This window comes from Artemia sp. Qi Xiang Cuo, chromosome 16 (assembly GCF_049724085.1).
Source record: "Artemia sp. Qi Xiang Cuo chromosome 16, ASM4972408v1, whole genome shotgun sequence".
Classification (NCBI taxonomy): Eukaryota; Metazoa; Arthropoda; class Branchiopoda; order Anostraca; family Artemiidae; genus Artemia; species Artemia sp. Qi Xiang Cuo.
The window spans coordinates 56,066,005-56,087,451 of NC_142809.1; the positions used below are offsets into that span (position 1 = coordinate 56,066,005).

General features: G+C 33.2%; 1 protein-coding gene across 1 annotated transcript in view; it reads right to left on the reverse strand.

Moving 5' to 3' along the window:
* Window positions 1–20,595, reverse strand: part of LOC148943114 (ras-specific guanine nucleotide-releasing factor 2-like) — a 441,376-nt gene extending 420,781 nt beyond the window's left edge. Inside the window, exon 1 of the mRNA XM_089102441.1 lies at window positions 20,573–20,595. The gene's annotated coding sequence lies outside the window, so the exon portion shown is untranslated. The remainder of the gene's footprint in view (window positions 1–20,572) is intronic.
* Between the last annotated feature and the right edge of the window lie 852 nt (window positions 20,596–21,447).

Here is a 21,447-nt window from a genome sequence, read left to right on the forward strand (position 1 = left end):
TTCATGAAGGAAGTTTTCATGGGGGAACAAACATTGCTATGAAGGGGGCGCCGGATTTCCCATCATTATTTAAAAAAAAATCAGAAATTAAATATAAAAAAACAAGTTTTTCAACTGAAAGTAAGGAGCAACATCAAATCTTAGAACGAAAAAAAAAATATTAGCTATATGATTGGGTTCACCTTCTAGTCAATGCCTCGCTCTTTAAGCCAAAGATTTTTGAGTACTTTCATAAGATCTATTTAAAACTTAAAACGAACAGAAATTATTCCGTATATGAAAGGAGCTGTCCCCTACCCAGCGCCTCGCTTTTTACGCTAAAGTTTTTATCGTTAAAATAAATAAATTTTTGAGACAGAGTCAAACTTTAGCGTAAAGAGCGAGGCGTTGAGGAGGGGACAGCCCCTTTCATATACGGAATAATTTCTGTTCGTTTTAAGTTTTAATGTCGCTCCTTACTTTCATTTCAAAAAACTTTTTTATTTATTTAATTATTCAAGGAGTTCAGGGTAATGAACTACAGGTAAGGAGTGAAGCGGCTCAATAGTAACCGAAACTCTAAAAAACGGAATTATATATAAAAAACTGTAAAAAACGTATATATATATATATATATATATATATATATTTCACATGGAAAAATTTTTCACATGGAATCGTCCGCAAGAATTTTTCCGGGGGGATTTTCAGTTAGAGTAGAATTATCTGGGGGATTTTTCTGGCGGGGGAGGGGTTTTTAAGTGGAAAGAACCCTCCATAAAGAGATATTCGGGGGGGGGGACTTTTTCCCTTAGGGGAAGATGGATTTTCGGAATTATTTAAAAACGAACAGAGGTTGAATAAAAAAACAAGTTTTTTCAACTGAAAGTAAGGAGTAACATTAAAACTTAAAACGAACAGAAATTATTACGTATATGGGGGTTGACCCTCCTCAATGCCTCGCGGTTTACGCTAAACTTTGACTTTTTGTCCCAATTCTTGAAGAACGACTCCAGAAACACAAGGACAATTTAATTAGAATAAAAAGCATTTTTAAGAGTTCTAAGTAAGAAATTAGAGTAAAGAGCCAGGTATTGAGGAGGGGGCAACCCTCACATATACGTAATAATTTCTGTTTGTTTTAAGTTTTGATGCTGCTGCTTATTTTCAGATGAAGAAACCTGTTTTTCTATTTAATCAAACTACTACTACTACTACTAACAACTCATCGCAGCACCAAGCCGCCTGAGGCCAACACAGCTACGCACGCTCCTCCTCCACCCCAATCTATTCAAAGCCTCCCTTTTTACACCCGCCCACGAAGTTCCCATTTTCTTTAAATCTTTCTTTATGACGTCCTCCCACCCCAGGCGGGGACGACCTGCTTTCCGTTTAGCCCTACATGGTTGGCCAAAAAGAACAATTTTTGGCAATCTGTTATCCTTCATCCGCAGCACGTACCCTAATCATCTCAACGATTCTTCCATTAAAACCCCAGAAAGCAGTATCGAACAACATTTTTAGTATAGCCTATTGTTTGAAATACGGTCAGTCAGCCGGGAACCCAAAACAATCCTTAAGAAATTTCTCTGGAAAACATCTAGCAAATCTTCATCCGCTTTTCGGAGCGTCCATGCTTCAGAACCATATTTGACCACTGTCATCACTGTAGCTTCTAAGATTCTAATCTTGGTTTGCAGACTTATCTTCCTATTCTTCCAAACTTTTTTTAACTGTGAAAAAACACCCTGAGCCTTGTCTATTCTATTTTTGACATCGTCACTGCTCCCACCGTCTTTACTAGTAATACTAACAAGGTAAGTGAAGCTGTTCACCTGATGAATCTTTTCATTACCCAACTTCACCTTTTCATCTTCACTTATTCTTAGCCTTAGTGACTTAGTCTTCCTAACATTAATTTTCAAACCAATACTAGCAACCTGAACTCGCAAAACCTCTAAAATTTCATTCATTTTGCTCAAACTTTCATCTAGGATGCTTAAATAATCAGCGTAATCCAAGTCTAGGAGACTTTTTCCTCTCCATTTGATTCCGGGGTCTCCCATTGCCTTTCCTGTACTCCTTAATACAAAGTCCATCAAAATAATCCATATAAAGGGGAATAGAACACAACCCTGCTTAACTCCTGATTTAATACAAAACCAGCTGTTAACCTCATTTCCTACCTTAACCGCAGCAGTGTTATTCTCGTACATAGCACTAATCACTTTAATGTATTTGTCTGGTATACCATACAAGGATAAAACCTTTACTAAAGCTCCTATATCAACAGAATCGAACGCTTGCTCATAATCTATAAAACTGAGGACCAAAGGTGTTTGAAAACTCAGGCACTTCTCAATTATTATCCTAAGAGTGAAAGTTTGTTCGACACATCCTCTACCTTTTATAAAACCACACTGATCATCTCTTAAGACTTTGTCTACAGCATCTCTCAGCCTAAAAAGTATCATATCATTAAGTAATTCGCTACCTACATAGACCACACTAATGCCTCGATAATTACCACACTCAATCTTATCATCTTTCTTATACAGTGGTTTAATTAAGGTTTTCCTAAAATCGTTAGGTACTTCCCCTTTTTCAAAAATCATATTCATAATCTTCAATAACTTATTTCTAACCTCAGAGCCACCATATTTAAGAAACTCATTTACTTCCCTATCAGCACCTGGAGCCTTATTATTCTTTAATCCTTTTAGTACTGTTGCTAATTCCTCCTCACAAAACACATCTTCCTTCACATCCCAGGTATCACAAACTTTTTCATTTTCCTCTATATTTTTTCCTGCAACTCTATCTCGGTTAAGCAAGTTCTCAAAATGTTCGGCCCATCTCGCTTTAGCTTTTTCCTTGTCGCTAATTGCCACCCCATTCCTATCTTTAACTGGGACAAGTCCGGATTGACTACTACCTCTCAATTTGTTAACGTGCCAGTACAATATTTTACTATTATGCCCTCTAGCTGCATCTTCTAAATCCTCGGCAATTTTATCCATGGCCTCCACTTCACACCTCCTTAGTTCATATTTCAATGCTTTCTCCACTTTCCTTACATTTCTTTTGTTTTAATGCGATCTATCACTCAGATAATCAAACAGTTCCTGGTAACGAACTGTAAGTAAGGAGCGACCCGGCTCAATAGTAACCAAAACTGTAAAAGACTGGATTTTGATACCAATAGATACATCAAAAGAATCAGACTTTAATAATGATTTCCAATACATAAGTTTCATCAAGTTTAGTTCTACCCATCAAAAGTTTCACGCCTGAGAAAATTTGGCTGATTTTCGAAAAAAAGGGGAAAGACCCCCTTAAAGCTATAGAATCATACGCGTATCAGAGAACCCTACTGTAGAGGTTTCAAGCTCCTATCTGAAAAAATATCGAATTTTGTATTTTTTTTGCCAGAAGAAAGATAGTAGGAATGGTCAGAAGGTACTGATGTTACATCCATATATGGGCATAGAATACTGCGGGGAAAATGCACACGCGCACTGAATACTAACGGGACAATATAATTGATCCACTAACAGGACAAGATTGCTGTGAATATAAGGAAGGATTTTTGCTATAGTTGTTATTAGTGTGAGAATAGAATAACCTAACCAAACACTGAATACTAATGGTACAAGATTATTGATCCACTTACGGAATTAGATAAAGACATCACTTGTTTTCTAGGAATTATGCAGGACTCTAAAGAGATAGAAATTCCATTTTTAAATATGGCTTCTCCGGTCTTTAGGTTGAGGGATAAATTTTAATATTCTTTTGAAGCCTTAATAGTGTAACTAGGAACACCCTCAGATATTCAAACTAAATAAAAGACGGATTGAATATATTTAACGCGGGAGTTGTTTCCTGAGAATTTTAATTGTGACAGTGCAGGGATGCCAAAATAAAGGAACATTCAGAAATTACGTTTAGGCGATTATTTGGGCGAAACAGATTGAGACATTTTAGGGGATTATTTGGACGAAACAGATTGAGAAATCTTAGGGGATAAATTTGGAAGAAGTAGAAAAGAAAAAGGTAAGGCCTCTCAGGGAATGCTTACTCAATTAAGAGATAAATATTATTTTTTATATGGGTGGTTCTCGATGGTCTTCTGTATAATACACAAGTAGCATTTGAAATACTGTACGGCCCCCTACCCCAACCTCGAAGGCCCCCCCACTCCAACTTTTTTGGCCCCCCTCCCCCTATTTTTTTTGTTATAATTTTTTTTGAATTTTTTTTCCATTTTTTAACATGGTAATTTTTTTTCAACTTTTTTATATCTCTTAGATATTTGAGCGGTTGTCGTTGGTGTTTTGTATAATACACAATTAGCATTAGAAGCGTTGTAAGGTCTCCTACCCCAACCTCCAATGGGCCTCCTCCCTCCAACTTTTTTGGACACCCTCCCCCCATTTACTTTTTTTTTAAGTTTTTTTAACATGGTATTTTTTTCCACCTTTTTTTTACATGTTGTAGAATGACATGAAACATACTTAAAACATAAGAAATTCACATTTAATATTTACACAATTTTATTTAATGATGTTTTTTATGTATGGATGTTTTATGTTTATGGATGTAGGGATTTTTATTGTTCACCATACAAGCGGGCTATCATTCCATGTTTTATTTAATGTTTTTTTTTGTATGGATGTTTTATGTTTATGGATGTAAGGATTTTTATTGTTCACCATACAAGCGGGCTAACATTCCATGTTTTAATGATGTTTTGTTTTGAATGGATGTTTTATTCTTATGTATGTAAGGATTTTTATTGTTCACCATACAAGCGGGCTATCATTCCATGTTTATTTAATGTTGTTTTTTCTTGTATGCATGTTTTATGTTTATGGATGTAAGGATTTTTATTGTTCGCCATATAAGCGGGCTATCATTCCAAGCAGACACAGGCCAATTAATGTTAAGCGGCAAAATATCGTAACAAGTTATTTGCAAATTCGATTTATCAATTGGATTTTTGATAGGTGTTAACGGTGACCTGTTTCGAGGAATTATTTACGGTATCATCTTGAGAAAATGCATACCACGATGATTTGAGATGCATACTGGACACAAAATTTCTTCTGATGGTTGGGTTCCATGTCCCCACTCAAGAACCCGAAGTACCATCCCCACTTCCAAACCCCTCCATCAACCCCCCCCCCTGCATCCCCCCTTCCCCCAACTTTTTTTATACTTTTTTTTGAAGTTTTTTGTATTATTATTTTTAACATGATATATTTTTCAATTTTTTTTCTAGATGTCCTCGAATGAAATAAAACATACTTAAAACATACGAAATTCACATTTAATATTTGCACAATTTGTTAGAAGTAACAGTTTTTTTCTTAGCAGTAATAAATTTCTTCTAATAGCACCAAGTTTTCCATCAAAGATAAAAAAAATTTTTATTATGATAACAAGTTTTCTGTCGGAAGTAGCAAGATTTCCTTAACGCAAACAAATTTTCTCTTCGAAGTACCAACATTTTCCCTTAATACTAACAAATGTTTACTTAACACACTCAAATTTCTTTTCGAAAAATCAACATTTTCCCTTAATACTAACAAACTTTTACTTAACACACTCAAATTTTTCTTAGAAGTAATAGGTATTTTCTTAAAAGTAACATTTTTTTCTAAAAGTACCAACCATTCCGTCAATGATAATAAATTTCTCTTAAAAGAAACAATTTTTCGTCAATGATAACAATTTATGTGTTAGATGTAATAAGTTTTCTGTCAAACATAAAAAAAATTTCTTAGAAGTAACAATTTTTTCGTTATGATAACAAGTTTTCTGCCAGAAGTAGCAATATTTTCTTAACACTAACAAACTTTCTCTTCGAAGCATCAATATTTTCCATTAATACTAAAAAACTTTTACTTAACACGCTCAAATTTATCCCAGAAGTAACAGGTATTTTCTTAACATTAAAAAATTTCTTCTAATAGCACCAAGTTCTCCGTCAAAGATAACAAATTTCTCTAAGAAGTATCAATTTTTTTTCACTGATAAAAAGTTATCCGCTAGAAGTAATAAGTTTTCTGTCAACGATACCAATTTTTTCTTATAAAAACAATTTTTGCGTTATGATAACAATATTTTTGTCAGAAGTAGCAAGTTTTTCTTATCACTAACTAATTTTCACCATCGAAGTAACAACTTATTCCTTAATACTAATAAACTTTTACTTAAAACACATAAATTTTTCTTAGAAGTAACAGTTTTTTTTCTTATCAGTAACAAATTTCTTCTAATATCACCAAGTTTTCCCTCAAAGATAACAAATTTCTCTTAAAATTGACAAGTTTTCTGTCAATGATCCCAAATTTTTCATTGAAGTAACAATTTTTCCGTCAGTTATAACAAGTTTTCTGTAAGAAGTAGCATGTCTTATGTCAAAGATTCCAAATTTTTCTTAGAAGTAACAACTTTTTTTGTCTATGATAATAAGTTTTCTGTCAAGAATACCATATTTTTCTTAGAAGTAACACTAACAAATTTTCTCATCGAAGTAACAATTTTTCGCCAGTGATAACAAGTTTTTTGTTAGAAGTAGCAAGTTTTCTGTCAAAGAGACCAGATTTTTCTTAGAAATATTAATTTCTTCGTTTATGATAACAAGTTTTCTACTGGAAGTAGCAATTTTTTCTTAACAATAAAAAATGTTATCCTCGAAGTAGCAACTTTTACCTTAATACTAACAAACTTTTACTTAGCGCTATCAAATTTCTTTTAGAAGTAACAATTTTTCGTCAGGGATGACAAGTTTTCAGTAAGAAGTGTTCTCAGTGACAAAAAATTGATACTTCTATGAAAAATTTGTTATCTTTGACTGAAAACTTGGCGCTATTAGAAGAAATTTGTTACTGTTAAGAAAATACCTGTTACTTCTAAGAGAAATTTGAGTGTTTTAAGTAAGGTTTTGTTAGTATTAAGGAAAATGTTTTTACTCTGATTATAAAATTTGCTAGTGTTAATAGAAACTTGCTACTTCTGACAGAAAATTTGTTATCATAATGAAAGAATTGTTACTTCTATGAGAAATTTGGTACCTTTGACGGATAACTTGGTGCTAAATAAAGAAATTTGTTAGTGTTAAGAAAATACCTGTTACTTCTAAGTGAAATTTGATCGTGTTAAGTAAAATTTTGTTAGTATTAATGGAAAATATTGATGATTCGAAGAGAAAGTTTGTTAGTGTTAAGGAAATATTTATACTGCTGGCAGGAAATTTATTGTCATAAGGAAAACATCGTTACTTCTAAGAAAAATAATGTATCTTTGACAGAAAAGCTGTTACTTCTAACTGATAACTAGTTATCATTGACGAAAAATGTTTCTTTTAAAAGAAATTGATTATCATTGACGGAAAGGTAAGTGCTTTTAGAAAAATATGTTACTATTAAGAAAATATCTATTACTTCTAAGAGAAATTTGAGTGTGTTAAGTAAAATTTTGTTAGTATTAAAGGGAAAATGTTAATACTTCGAAAAGAAAACTTGTTAGTGTTAAGGAAATCTTACTACTTCTTTCAAAAAGCTTGTTATCATAACGAAAAATTTTTACTTCTAAGAAAAATTTGGTATCATTGACAGAAAACTTGTTACTGTTAATAGATAAATTGTTATTATTGGCGAAAAAATCTTAATTTTTAAGTGAAATTTATTATCATTGACGGATAGGTTAGTGCTATTACAAAAAATTTTATACTTTTAAGAAACTACCTCTTTATTCTAAGAGAAATTTGCGTGTGTTAAGTAAAAGTTTGTTAGTATTAAAGAAAAAGTTGTTATTTCGATGAGAAAATTTATTAGTGTTAAGGAACAATTGCTACTTCTGACAGAAAACTTGTTATCATAAATGAAAAAATTGTTACATCTACGAAAAATTTGGTATGTTCGACAGAAAACATTTTACTTCTTACAGAAAACTTGTAATCACTGACGATAAATTGTTACTTCTAAGAGAAATTTGATAGTGTTAAGTAAAAGTTTGTTAGTATTAAGTTAAAAGTTGTTACTTCAAGGACAAAATTCTTTAGTGTTAAGCAAAAATTGCTACTTCTAACAGAAAACTTGTTATTATAAACGAAAATTTTGTTATTTCTAAGAAAAAATTGGTCTCTGACAGAAAACTTGCTACTTCTAACAGAAAACTTGATTAGAAAAAATGTGTTACAGCTAAGAAAAACCTATTACTTCTAAGAGAAATTTGACAGTGTTAAGTAAAAGCCTATTAGTATTAAGAAAAAAGTGGTTACTTCGATGAGAAACTTTGATAGTGTTCAGGAAAACTTGCTACTTCTGACAGAAAACTTGTTATCATAGACAAAAAAGTTGTTACTTCTAAGAAAAATATGGAATCTTTGAAAGAAAACTTGCTACTTCTAACAGAAATTTGTTATTACTGACGAAAAAATTGTTACTTCTAAGAGAAATTTATTATCTTTGACGGAAAACTTCGGGCTATTAGAATTTTTTTGTTTTACAGTTAAGAAAACCCTAATACTTTTAAAGAAAAATTTGATAGTGTTAAGTAAAAGCCTATTAGTATAAAAAAAGTTGTTACTTCAAAGAGAAAATTTGTTAGTGTTAAGGAAAACTTGCTACTTCTGACAGAAAACTTTTTATCATAGACGAAAAAATTGTTACTTCTAAGAAAAATATGGTACCTTTGAAAGAAACCTTGCTACTTCTAACAGAAATTTGTTATCACTGACGAAAAAATTGTTAATTCTAAGAGAAATTTATTATCTTTGACGGAAAACTTCGGGCTATTTGAATTTTTTTGTTTTACAGGTAAGAAAACCCTATTACTTCTAAGAAAAATTTGATAGTGTTAAGTAAAAGCCTATTAGTATAAAAAAGTGGTTACTTCGAAGAGAAAATTTGTTAGTGTGAAGGAAAACTTGCTACTTCTGACAGAAAACTTGTTATCATAAACTAAAAAAATTATTATTTCTAAAAAAAATTTGGTATCTTTGACAGAAAACTTGTTATCACTGACGAAAAAATGGTTACTTCTAAGAGAAATTTGATAGTTTTAAGTAAAGGTTTGTTAGTATTGAGGAAAAAGTTGTTACTTCAATGAAAAAATTTGTTAGTGTGAAGTAAAACTTGCTACTTCTGATAGAAAACATGTTACCGTAAACAAAAAAGTTGTTACTTCTAAAAAACAGTTGGTATCTTTTACAGAAAACATGCTACTTCTAACAGAAAACTTGTTATCACTGACGAAAAATCGTTACTTCTAAGAGAAATTTTATACTTGTAACTAAAACTTTGTTAGTAATAAGGAAAAAATTGTTACTTCGATGAGAAAATTTGTTAGTGTTAAGGAAAACTTGCTACTTTTGACAGAAAACTTTTTATCTTGAACAGAAAAAAAATTATACTTCTAAGAAAATTTTGATAGTTTTAAGTAGAAATTTGTTAGTATTGAGGAAAAAATTGTTACTTCGAAGAGAAAATTTGTTAGTGTTATGGAAAACTTGCTACTTCTGACAGAAAACTTGTTATCATAAACGAAAAAATTGTTATTTCTAAGAAAAATCTGATATCTTTGGCAGAAAACTTGCTACTTCTTATAGAAAACTTGTTATCACTGACGAAAAATGATTACTTCTAAGAGAAATTTGATAGTGTTAAGTAAAAGTTTGTTAGTATTAAGGTAAAAGTTGGTACTTCGAGGAGAAAATTTTTTAGTGTTAAGGAAAAATTGCTACTTCTAATAGAATACTTGTTATCATTAACGAACAAATTGTTATTTCTAAAAAAAATTTGGTATCTTTGACAGGGAACTTGCTACTTCTTACTGAAAACTTGTTATCACTGACGAAAAAATTTTTACTTCTAAGAGATATTTGATAGTTTTAAGTAGAAGTTTGTTAGTATTGAGGAAAAAGTTGTTACTTCGAAGAGAAAATTTGTTATAGTGAAGGAAAACATGATAATTCTGACAGAAAACTTGTTATCATAAACGAAGAAATTGTTTATTCTAAGAAAAATTTGGTATCTTTGGCAGAAAACTTGCTGGTTCTTACAGACAACTTGTTATCACTGACGAAAAATTGCTACTTCAAAGAGAAATTTGATAGCGTTAAGTAAAAGTTTGTTAGTATTAAGGTAAAAGTTGCTACTTCGAGGAGAACATTTTTTAGTGTTAAGGAAAAATTGCTACTTCTAACAGAAAACTTGTTATCATAAACGAAGAAATTGTCATTTTTAAAAAAAAATTGGTCTCTTTGACAGAAAACTTGCTACTTCTAACGGAAAACTTGTTATCACTGTCGAAAAATTGTTACTTCGGTGAGAAAAATTTGTTAGTGTTACTTCTAAGAAAAATATGGTATGTTTGTTAGAAAACTTATTATCGTAGACGAAAAAGTTGTTACTTCTAAGAAAACTTTGGTATATTTGACAAAAACTTGCTACTTCTTACAGAAAACTTATTATAACTGACGAAAAAATTGTTACTTCTATCAAAAATTTGGTATTATTGACAAAAAACTTGTCACTTTTAAGAGAAATTTGTTATCTTTGATGGAAAGTTTGATGCTATTAGAAGAAATTTGTTACTGCTAAGAAAAAAAACTGTTACTTATAATAGAAATTGAAGTGTTTTAAGTAAAAGATTGTCAGTATTAAGGAATAAGTTGTTACTTCGATGGTGAAAATTTGTTAGTGTTAATGAAAACTTGCTACTTCCGGCAGAAAAATTGCTGTCATAACTAAAAAATCGTTACTTCTAAAGAAAAATTTGTATCTTTTATAGAAATCTTATTACTTCTAGCTAATAATTTGTTATCAGTGAAAAAAAGTTCATACTTCTATGAGAAATTTGTTATCTTTGATGGAAAACTTGGTGCTGTTAGAAGAACTTTGTTACTGTTAAGAAAATACCTGTTACTTCTAAGGGAAATTTGAGCATGTTAAGTAAAAGTTTGTTAGTATTAATGGAAAATATTGATGCTTCGAAGAGAAAGTTTGTTAGTGCTAAGGAAATATTGCTACTTCTGGCAGAACACTTGTTATCATAACGAAAAATTTTTACTTCTAAGAAAAATTTTGTATCTTTGACAGAAAACTTGTTACTTCTAAGTGATAACTAGTTATCATTGACGAAAATTGTTTCTTTTAAGAGAAATTTATTATCATTGACGGAAAGGTTGGTGCTTTTAGAAAAATATGTTACTATTAAAAAAATACCTATTACTTCTGAGAGAAATTGGAGTGCGTTAAATAGAAGTTTGTTAGTATTAAGGGAAAATTTTGATACTTCGAAGAGAAATTTGAGTGTGTTAAGTAAAATTTGGTTACTATTACTGGAAAATATTGATGCTTCTAAGAGAAAGTTTGTTAGTGTTAAGGAAATATTGCTACTTCTGACAGAAAGCTTGTTATCATAATGAAAACATTTGTTATCTTTGATGGAAAACTTGGTGCTATTAGAAGAAATTTGTTACTGCTAAGAAAAAAACTGTTACTTCTAACAAATTTTCCAAATATTAAATGTGAATCTTTTATGTTTTAAGTATGTTTCATGTCATTCGAAGACAAGTAGAAAAAAAAGTAGAAAAATATATCATGTTACAAAAATAATTTTTTTTTTAAAGTATAAACAAAGTTTGGTAGGGGGGGGGGAGGTAGAGGGGGGATAGTGGGGGGGGGGGTTGAGGGAGTGGGTTTGAAGGGGGGATAGTACTTTGGGTCCTTGACCGGGGACATGGAACCGAACCATCAGAAGAAATTGTGTGTCCAGTATGCATCTCAAATCATCGTGGTATATATTTTCTCAGGATGATACCGTAAATAATGCCCTGAAACAGGTCACTGTTAACACCTATCAAAAATCCAATTGATAAATCGAATGTTCAAATAACTTGTTATGATACTGTATTAAAATCAATTGGCCTGTGTCTGCTTGGAATGATAGCCCGCTTGTATGGTGAACAATAAAAATCCTTACATCCATATACATAAAACATCCATACAAAAAAAACAACATTAACTAAAACATGAACTGATAACCCGCTTATATGGTGAACAATAAAAATCCTTAATTCCATAAACATAAAACATCCATACAAAAAAAAAACATTCTTAAAACATTGAATGTTAGCCCGCTTGTATGGGGAACGATAAAAATCCTTGCATCCATAAACATAAAACATCCATACAAAAAAAATTTCAAATAAAACATGGAATGATAGCCCGCTTGTATGGTGAAAAATAAAAATCCTTACATTCATAAACATAAAACATCCATTAAGAAAAACATCATTAAATAAAATTGTGCAAATATTAAATGTGAATTTCTTATGTTTTAAGTATGTTTCATGTCATTCTACGAGATGTAAAAAAAAAGTTGAAAAAAAATACCATGATAAAAAAAACTGAAAATGAAATATTAAAAAAATGGGGGGAGGGGTTCCAAAAAAGTAGGAGGGAAGGGGCCCCTTAGAGGTTGGTGTAGGAGAGCTTACAACATTTCTAATGCTACTTGTGTATTTTACAGAACAGCATCGAGAACCACTCAAATATCTAAGAGATGTAAAAAAGTTGAAAAAAATACCATGTTAAAAATTAAAAATTCAAAAAAAAGTATAAAAAAATGGCGGGAGATGGCCCAAAAAAGTTTGTGGGGGGCCCTTCGAGGTTGGGGTAGGGGACCTTACAACATTTTAAATGCTACTTGTGTATTATACAGAACACCATCGAGAACCACCCAAATAAAAAAAAATATGTATCTCTTAATAGAGTTAGCATTCCCTGAGATGCCTTACCTTTTTAGTTTCTACTTCTTCCAAATTTATCCCCTAAAATGTCTCAATCGGTTTCGCCCAAATAATCCACTGAACTTAATTTCTGAATGTTCCTTTGTTTTGGCATCCCTGCGCTGTCACAGTTAAAATTCTCAGGAAATAATTCCCGCGTTAAATATATTCAATCTGTTTTGTATCTCGTTTGAATTTCTGAAGGTGTTCCTAGTTACACTATTAAAGCTTCGAAAGAATATTAAAATTTATCCCTCAACCTAAAGACCAGAGAAGCCATATTTCAAAGTGGAATTTCTCTCTCCTTAGAGTCCTGCATAATTCCTAGAAAACAAGTAATGTCATTTCTAGTTCTGTTAGTGGATCAATAATCTTGTACCGTTAGTATTCAGTGTTTGGTTAGGTTATTCTATTCTCACACTAATAACAACTATAGCAAAAATCCTCCCTTATATTCACAGCGATCTTGTCCCGTTAGTGGATCAATAACATTGTCCCGTTAGTATTGAGTGCGCATGTTTATGTTCCCTGCAGTATCCTGTGCCCATATATGGATGTAACATCAGTACCTTCTGACCATTCCTACTAAAGATAACGGATGTGTGTTTATTTGTTGTTTTTTTTTTCCCAGGGGTGATCGTATCGACCCAGTGGTCCTAGAATATTGTGGGAAAGCTCATTCAAACGAAAATTTAAAGTTCTAGATCCCTTTTTAAGTAGCCAAAAGAATTTTTTCCCAAAGTCACCCAATCAAAATTTTGAGATAGTCATTTTGTTCAGCACGGTCGAAAATGTAATAAATATGTCTTTTAGGAAGACTTAAACCCCCAGTGTTCCCAGGGGGAGGGATGAAAGCTATGAAATTTACCCAATGTTTACATATAGTATTGGTTATTTGGAAGTATAAAGACGTTTTCAAGGGGGATTTCTTTCTGGTAGTTGGGGGGGGGGGCGGGGTTTATATAGCAGGATCATTCCATGGAAGAAGCTTTCGTGGGCGAAAGCCCACGAAGCCTATAGTAAAGGCCATACGGCTCCAATGTTTTTATGTTTTTCCCAGAGGCACTTCACATGGAGGGGGTCGTCTTAGAAACTTCAACGGGGAATCATTCGATTGAAAATCGAGAGTTCTAGTGCTCTTTTTAATAGTCGAAAGTGATTGGGGGGGGGGGCAACTAGCCCCCCCACGCCCATCATTCCCCCAAACACAGCCAATCAAAATTTTGAGATAGCCATTTTGTTCAGCGTAGTTGATTTCCAGATAGGAAATATATTCTTGACGAGGAGACTCCCCCACAACCCTCAGGGCAAGGGTTTTAAGTTATGCCCTGGGGGCATATAAGATTTTTAAAGAAGGCGTTGTCGTAGAAACTTAAAAACACGCTCATTCAATTGGAATTCAAAAAGCTAGTGCCCTTTTTAATAGTCAAAAGTTTTTTGAGGGCAACTAGCCCCCCCCCCACGCCCATCATTTCCCCAAACACATCCAATCAAAATTTTGAGATAGCTATTTGGTTCAGCGTAGTTGATTTCCACATAAAAAATATATTTTCGAGGAGGACTCTCCCCCACAACCCTCAAGGGAAGGGTTTTTTTCAACGTAGTTGAAAATTTTGTAAATTAGGTCTTTAAAAATGACAACCCCCCCCACAGCCCTCAGGGAAAGGGTTGTAAGTTATGCCCTGGGGGCATATAAGGTTTTTATAGAAAGTGTTGTCGTAGAAACTTCAAAAAAGGCTCATTCGATTGGAAATTCAAAGGAATAGTGCCCTTTTTAATAGTCAAAAGTGATTCGAGGGCAACTAGCCCCCCCCCCCCCCCACAAGCCTATCATTCCCGAAACTCATCCAATCAAAATTTTGAGATATCTATTTTGTTCAGCGTAGTTGATTTCCAGATAGAAAATATATTTTTCAGGAGGACACTCCCCCACAACTCTCAGGGCAAGAGTTTTAAGTTATGCCCTGGGGGCATATAGGGTTTTTCTAGAAGGCGTGGTCGTAGAAACTTCAAAAATGGCCCATTCGATTGGAAATTCAAAGGACTAGTGCCCTTTTTAATAGTCAAAAGTGATTGGAGGGCAACTAGCCCCCCGCCCCCCTCCACGCCCATTATTCCCCCAAACACATCCAATCAAAATTTTGAGATAGAAATTTTGTTCAGCGTAGTTGATTTCCAGATAGAAAATATGTTTTTGAGGAGGACACTCCCCCACAACCCTCAAGGCAAGAGTTTTAAGTTATACCCTGGGGGCATATAAGGTTTTTATAGAAGGCAGTATCGTAGAAACTTCAAAAAATGCTCATTCGATTGGAAATTCAAAGGGCTAGTGCACTTTTTAATATTTAAAAGTGATTTGAGGGCAACTAACCCCCCTCCACGCCCGCCTTTTCCCCAAACACAACCAATCAAAATTTTGAGACAGCCATTTTATTAAACGTAGTTTTAAGTTCTAGAAATTCGGTCTTTGAGGATGACAACTCCCCCACAGCCCTCGGGGCAAGGGTTGTAAGTTATGCCCTGGGGACATATAAGGTTTTGTAGAGGCAACGTTGACGTAGAAACTTCAGAAAAAGCTCATTCGATTAGAATTTTAAATGACTAGTTCCCTTTTTAATAGTCGAAAGGGATTCTAAGGCAACTGACACCCCTTCCACGCCCACCATTTCCCCAAACACATCCAATCAAAATTTTGGCATAGCCATTTTGTTCAATGTAGTTGAAAGTTCTGGAAATTATATGTTTGAGCAGGACACTCCCCCCACAGTCTTCAGGGGCAAGGGTTATAAGTTATGCTCAGGGGGCATATGTGGTTCTTTTGGAAGGAATGCTCGTGTAAAATTCAGAGAGGGCTCATTTGATTGGAAATGGAAAGTTTCAGTTCCCTTTTTAAGCGTCAAAAGATATTGGAGGATAACCAGCTCCTCCTCCCCAAACCTTTTTTTCCCAAATGCATTTAATAAAAATTTTAAGATAGCTATTTTGTTAAAAATAGTTCAAAGATCATATAACGAAGTCATATTTTAGTCAAAAAAGATTCGAGGGCACCTAGCCCCCCCTCCCCACGCCCTTTTTTCCTCAAACCAATCCGATAACAACTTTGAGATAGCTTTTTTTTAAATAGTTCAAAGACCATATAACGAAAACCCAGGGGTCAAGACAGCCCCCCAGGGCCCGAGGGCAGGTGTTGTAAGTTATGCCCTTGGAGAATATATGGTTCTTATTGAAGGGATGCTCGTAAAAAATTCAGAGATGGCTAATTTTATTGGAATTTGAAAGTTCTAGCTAAGTTTTTTTTTTTAGTCAAAAAAGATTGGAGGGCAACTAGCCCCCTCTTCCACGCCCCTTTTTCCCCAAATGCATCCAATAAAAATTTAGATATTGGCATTAAGTTAAAAATTTCTCAAAAGTCAGATAAAAAAAACTCAGGTGTGCGACAACCCCCTAGGGCCCGGGGGCAGGCGTTTTAAGTTATACCCTGGGGCATATATTGTTCGTATGACAGGGATGCTCGAATAAACTTCAGAGAGAGTTCATTTGATTGGATATTGAAAGTTCGAGCTCACTTTTTAATTTTTTTCAAAATGGTCCAAATGTACAATAACTATCGTTTTGTGTTTAACCCCCCCCCCCCCCCCCTTGGGGCAGGGGCTATAAGTCATGGTAGTTGATCGTTGTAAACATATAATGTTTTTATGGAAGAGTATTTTCATAAAATTTGGAGGGGTTAATTCGACTTAAAATCGAAAGTTCTAGTGCCCTTTTCAAGAGTCAAAAATGGCCGGAGGGTAACCACCCCTCTCCCTCACGACCTTTTTCCCCCAAATGCATCTGATCAAAATTTTGAAATAGCCATTATATTGAAAATAGTCCATAAGTCAATAACTATAACTCAGGAGTTGACAAATCCCCCACAACCCCTGGAGGATTCAAAATTTTGAGATAGCCATTTTGCTCAAAATGATAAAAGGTTAAAAAACTATGATTATGGGAATTGAAAGCCCCTCCCAGCACCCGAGACAAGGGCTGCAAATTATGCAAGCTGCTTCACTTTGATAATTTGTTTAAATACTTTGATTTACTGATTTACGGGGCAACTTTGATTTACAAGGCAATGGCTGTAAGTTATGCAAGTTACTTATTGTTACTTTGACTGCTTTTTTAATTTGATATTTTGTTGACTTTGATACTTTCTTTACTTTGATGCTTTGTTACTTTGATATTCTTGCTTTGAAACTAGCTTTGTTCCTTTGCTGAAACTTTGGTATTGAAAAAAAAATTATTTTAGAATGGGGAATGCGGAAAAAGTTGGAACGAAATAATTAAAATATTAAAAAATATTGCTGAAACTTTGATATTGAAAAAAAAAATTATTTTAGAATGGGGAATGTGGAAAAAGTTGGAACGAAATAATTAAAATATTAAAAAATATTGCTGAAACTTTGATATTGAAAAAAAAATTATTTTAGAATGGGGAATGTGGAAAAAGTTGGAACTTTGGCAAAATTCCAAAAGTTTCAAAAACGCAAAGAAATAATTAAAATATTCCAAGAAAATGTTTTTCAAAGAAGAGTAAAAGCCGTATTAAACTTACGATAGGCAGAAACAAAATCTAAAAAAAAAAAATTAAATAAACAATCATAGCAAAAAACAAACAACATGTACTAATATAAATGAATAAATAAATCTTAAAACGTGTAAAACTAAGTTAGATATGCAAATCAAGCTGAAAACGAAAAAAAATTACAACAAAGAAGTATTTAGCTACTGTCTCCTTCCCTAACTGTAAAAGTCTAAAGCCCACTTCGTCATTGGCGCCTTACTGAAAACTATATGTGTCTTGAACGTTCTTAGAAAGAACTAATCAAATTAAACTGAATTTTTGATTTATAATGATATTAATTGATGAAAGTTCATCACTTCATGATTTTCTTTTATTGTAATTTTATTTTTGTTTTAGGTGTTGTAACAAGCACAAAAGAATATATTTGTAATATAATTCGTTTTCAGTAAACCGCCAGTGACGCAGTAGGCTTTATACTTTTAAAATTAGGGAAGGGGAAAGTAGCCTAACTCTTGTTAGAAGTGCTTTTATTCCTTTTAAGATTGATTTGCAAGATTGATCTTTATATGTGAGTAATAATTGTGTATGTATATATTTATTCTATTTCTCGAAAATGGCTCCACATCTTTTCGGGAAAATTGATATCTAGGGATATTTTCACATATAAAAAAAACGATCTAGATAGGTCAGAAGTCTGAGAAAAACCGTTAAGAGCCTGAATTGTGGTTTTTGCAAATAACGTCATGTACTATGTTATAACATCATATAAGCATTTCTTATGACATCATATAAGCATTTCTTATATGATGTCATGAATGGCATAAATAAGATCATTGAGTTTCCAACGCAGAAGTAATTTATATAATATAATGTCTGTTGGAAGGCCCAAAAAACGAAGATTTGCAGTTGCAGTTACTATAAATGATGATTCTTTCGAATCAACACCTGAACTGTCGTGTTAAAAACGAAAATGAATAGAAAAGACACAGGCGGTTAGAATGCATGTGAAAACGACCATTAGAGCATGTTAAAAATTAAAATGAAGAACAAAGACAAACGCAGGTAGAAGACATACGACAACGAACAGTGAGGGAGTCAAAAATGAAATTGAAGAGCAGCGAGTCAATAAAAATCAACCTGGACAGCGAGAATTAAAACGTGTCAAAATTTAAAATGATAGCGAAGACGGTTGGGTTTGGGATTTTGACATGTTTAAGGTCATCAATGCCTACCATACCTTTGTTAAAAAAAAACAAAAAAAAACTAAGCTTCGGCGATATTTATTTCATAATGACGAAAGATAACCTGAGGTGTAATGAAGCAAACAAATTGATAATGACAGCGATGATGATTGAGTTTTGGATTTTGACATGGATAAGGTGATTGATACCTACCATACCGTTCAAAATCAAAAATATGGACTAGATAAATCCTTGGAAGAAAAGAAGTTTTTGTCTCACTACCTGAATAATTAAAAGAAATAAAGGTTCGGTGATATGTCTTTCGTAATAACAAAAGACAAGCCAAGGGAAAAGAAGAAGTTTTTGTCCCGCCCCCTGAACAATTAAAAGAGAAAGGTTCGGGGATATGTCTTCAACAATAACAAAAGACAAGCCAAGGCAAAAGAAGAAGTTTTTTCCCACCACCAGAACAATTAAAAGAAACAAAGGTGGTTGTCAATGCCTTCCAACCTTTGTAAAATCCAAAATCTGGACTAGATAATTCGTTGAAAGAAAAAAATGGTTTTTGTCCCGCCACCTGGACAATTGAAAGAAACAAAGGTTTGGCGATATGTCTATCATAATGACAAAAGACACGCCAATGCAAAAGAAGAAGTTTTTTTTCCCACCACCAGAACAATTAAAAGAAACAAAGATGGTCGTCAATGCCTTCCATACCTTGTAAAATGAAAAATCTGGACTAGATAAATCGTTGGAAGAAAAAAATTTTTGTTCTGCCACCTGAACAATTGAAGGAAACAAAGGTTCGGCGACATGTCTTTTATAATAACAAGCGACAAGCCGAGACAAAAGTTAAAGGTCCAATAAAAAAAAATATATAATTATAGAAAGGGACAACTTCTGATTTAAGGTCCATTTTGACATCATAACATCCAGAAAAGGCTCAAATTGTCTGCGTTTAGAAGACAATTGACAGTGAGAATCTATATATAGAAGCCTGCCGCGTGCCGGGGGCCCAGCGGAGAAGCCGCCGTGCTCCGGATAGCTTCTGATTTAAGGTCTATTTTGACATCATAACATCCAGAAAAGGCTCAAATTGTCTGTGTTTGGAAGACAATTGACAGTGAGAATCTATTTATTGAAGCCTGCCGCGTGCCGGAGGCCCAGCGGAGAAGCCGCCGTGCTCCCGGTACTATATATATCCGTTTAGCATAGGAGTACCATTCAGAGTTACTGAGCGTTTCTGTAAAAACTTAATAAGCTAGAAAAATTTGAAAAAGGGTATGTGAAATTTTTTTTTTTTTTCCAAAAATGTATTTTCTATTTAAAAATTTGTTCTGATAATTAAAACAGCGGTCAGAAATTGGGAAATTATAAACACCTGCACTTAAGAAATTCGCAAAGGAATATAATCTTACTGTATAGAATTGGTAAGTTATTGATTAGTAAATTAAATGGAAAGGCAGTTTTGTCTAAAAATTATTTGTGGTGAATATCCGTAAGCATAGCCAAATATGTAATGTTATGCAATGGTTAGTTGAAGCCAGTATTTCTCCAGAGAACTTTTAAAATCAGACTCCAGTTAGTTTCTAATCATCGTAAGTCCATATGCCCTTTTTTGTCTCACGGTAGGGGAATCCACTCAATTTTATCTGGGCTTTTTTGTTGGAAGGGGGGCGGACTGGTAGTTTTATTTTTTTAACTGCTCAAAATTACCCTACTCTTTTTTCTCTCTTTTTTTACCTTCTGGTCGTCTGAATTTCTCAGTAGTTTAAATAAGAAATGAATGTTGTTTGTACCCACAAGAGTGGTTTGGGGTAGAAAACATACTTATCCATAAAAAAAACATATTCTTGCCAAAGCAAGCCTCCGAAGAAAAAATTAATTTCAGTAAAAAATTGCATCCACAGTCTTGTAAACATACTACTACTTTTCTTGTGATGTCCAATAGTTTATTTTGTATTTATAAGGTTTACTTCGTATATTATTCACAAATATATAATGAAGCACCAGTAACAGCAAAAACAAGATATCTCCGCTTACCCTTAAATTCAACTAACTTTTCCCCATCACATCTGAATGGCCACTAATACTACCTGTTGAAGGAGCAGGTGAGGACATTATTTGGGGAGCTGAGGGAGTATATCTCTCCCTGCGCATGTGTCATCAAGAAAATTTTGTTAAAGGACCTAAATCAAGGAGATAAAAGATCTGCCTGTTATGGGAGAAAAACCACGACACAATTAGGAAGACAGGGGAACAAAGGAAGGTAGCTAGGAGCTTTATTGATTCTAAGATACAAAGCTTTGGCCTTGAAAACAAACTTTATATCTCCTTATTCTGCACTTTCCGAAGATTTTGCTTTATTAATTAATTCCCTTATAAACCACAGAATACAAAAGTAAATAATGGCTTAGTAATAAAAAAAAATGTTGTTTCCGATTAACATTAAACCGAATTTCTTTTTCTTAAATGATAGTAAAGAGTGACATTAAAACTTGAAATGAAAAGAATTTATTCCGTATATGAGGGGGCCCATCCCCTCCTTAATCCCTGGCTCTTAATTCTAAGGCTTGACGTTTTGTTCTCAATTCTTTGTTCCCAATGGTGTGTTTTGTTTGCTTCTTTCCAAAAAAAAAAATCTATTTGTAGTAGACTATATAGTATAATATGGTCGATTTATAGTCGAAATTTACCATAAATCGCTCAACCATTTCTGCATTAAGTTTGTTGAGAACCAGTCAAATTTCTTATATAAGTTCCGACCGATTAAGAAGTATGTTTTTTTAAATTTATGACTAAATTTACCCCCATAGGAAAATGTCAAAAATAGCCAGGTCACAAGTTTAAGGTGGATAGGTTTTGGCCTTGTAACAAGATAGATAGATAAATAGATAGATAATTTATTCAGCCGCTAG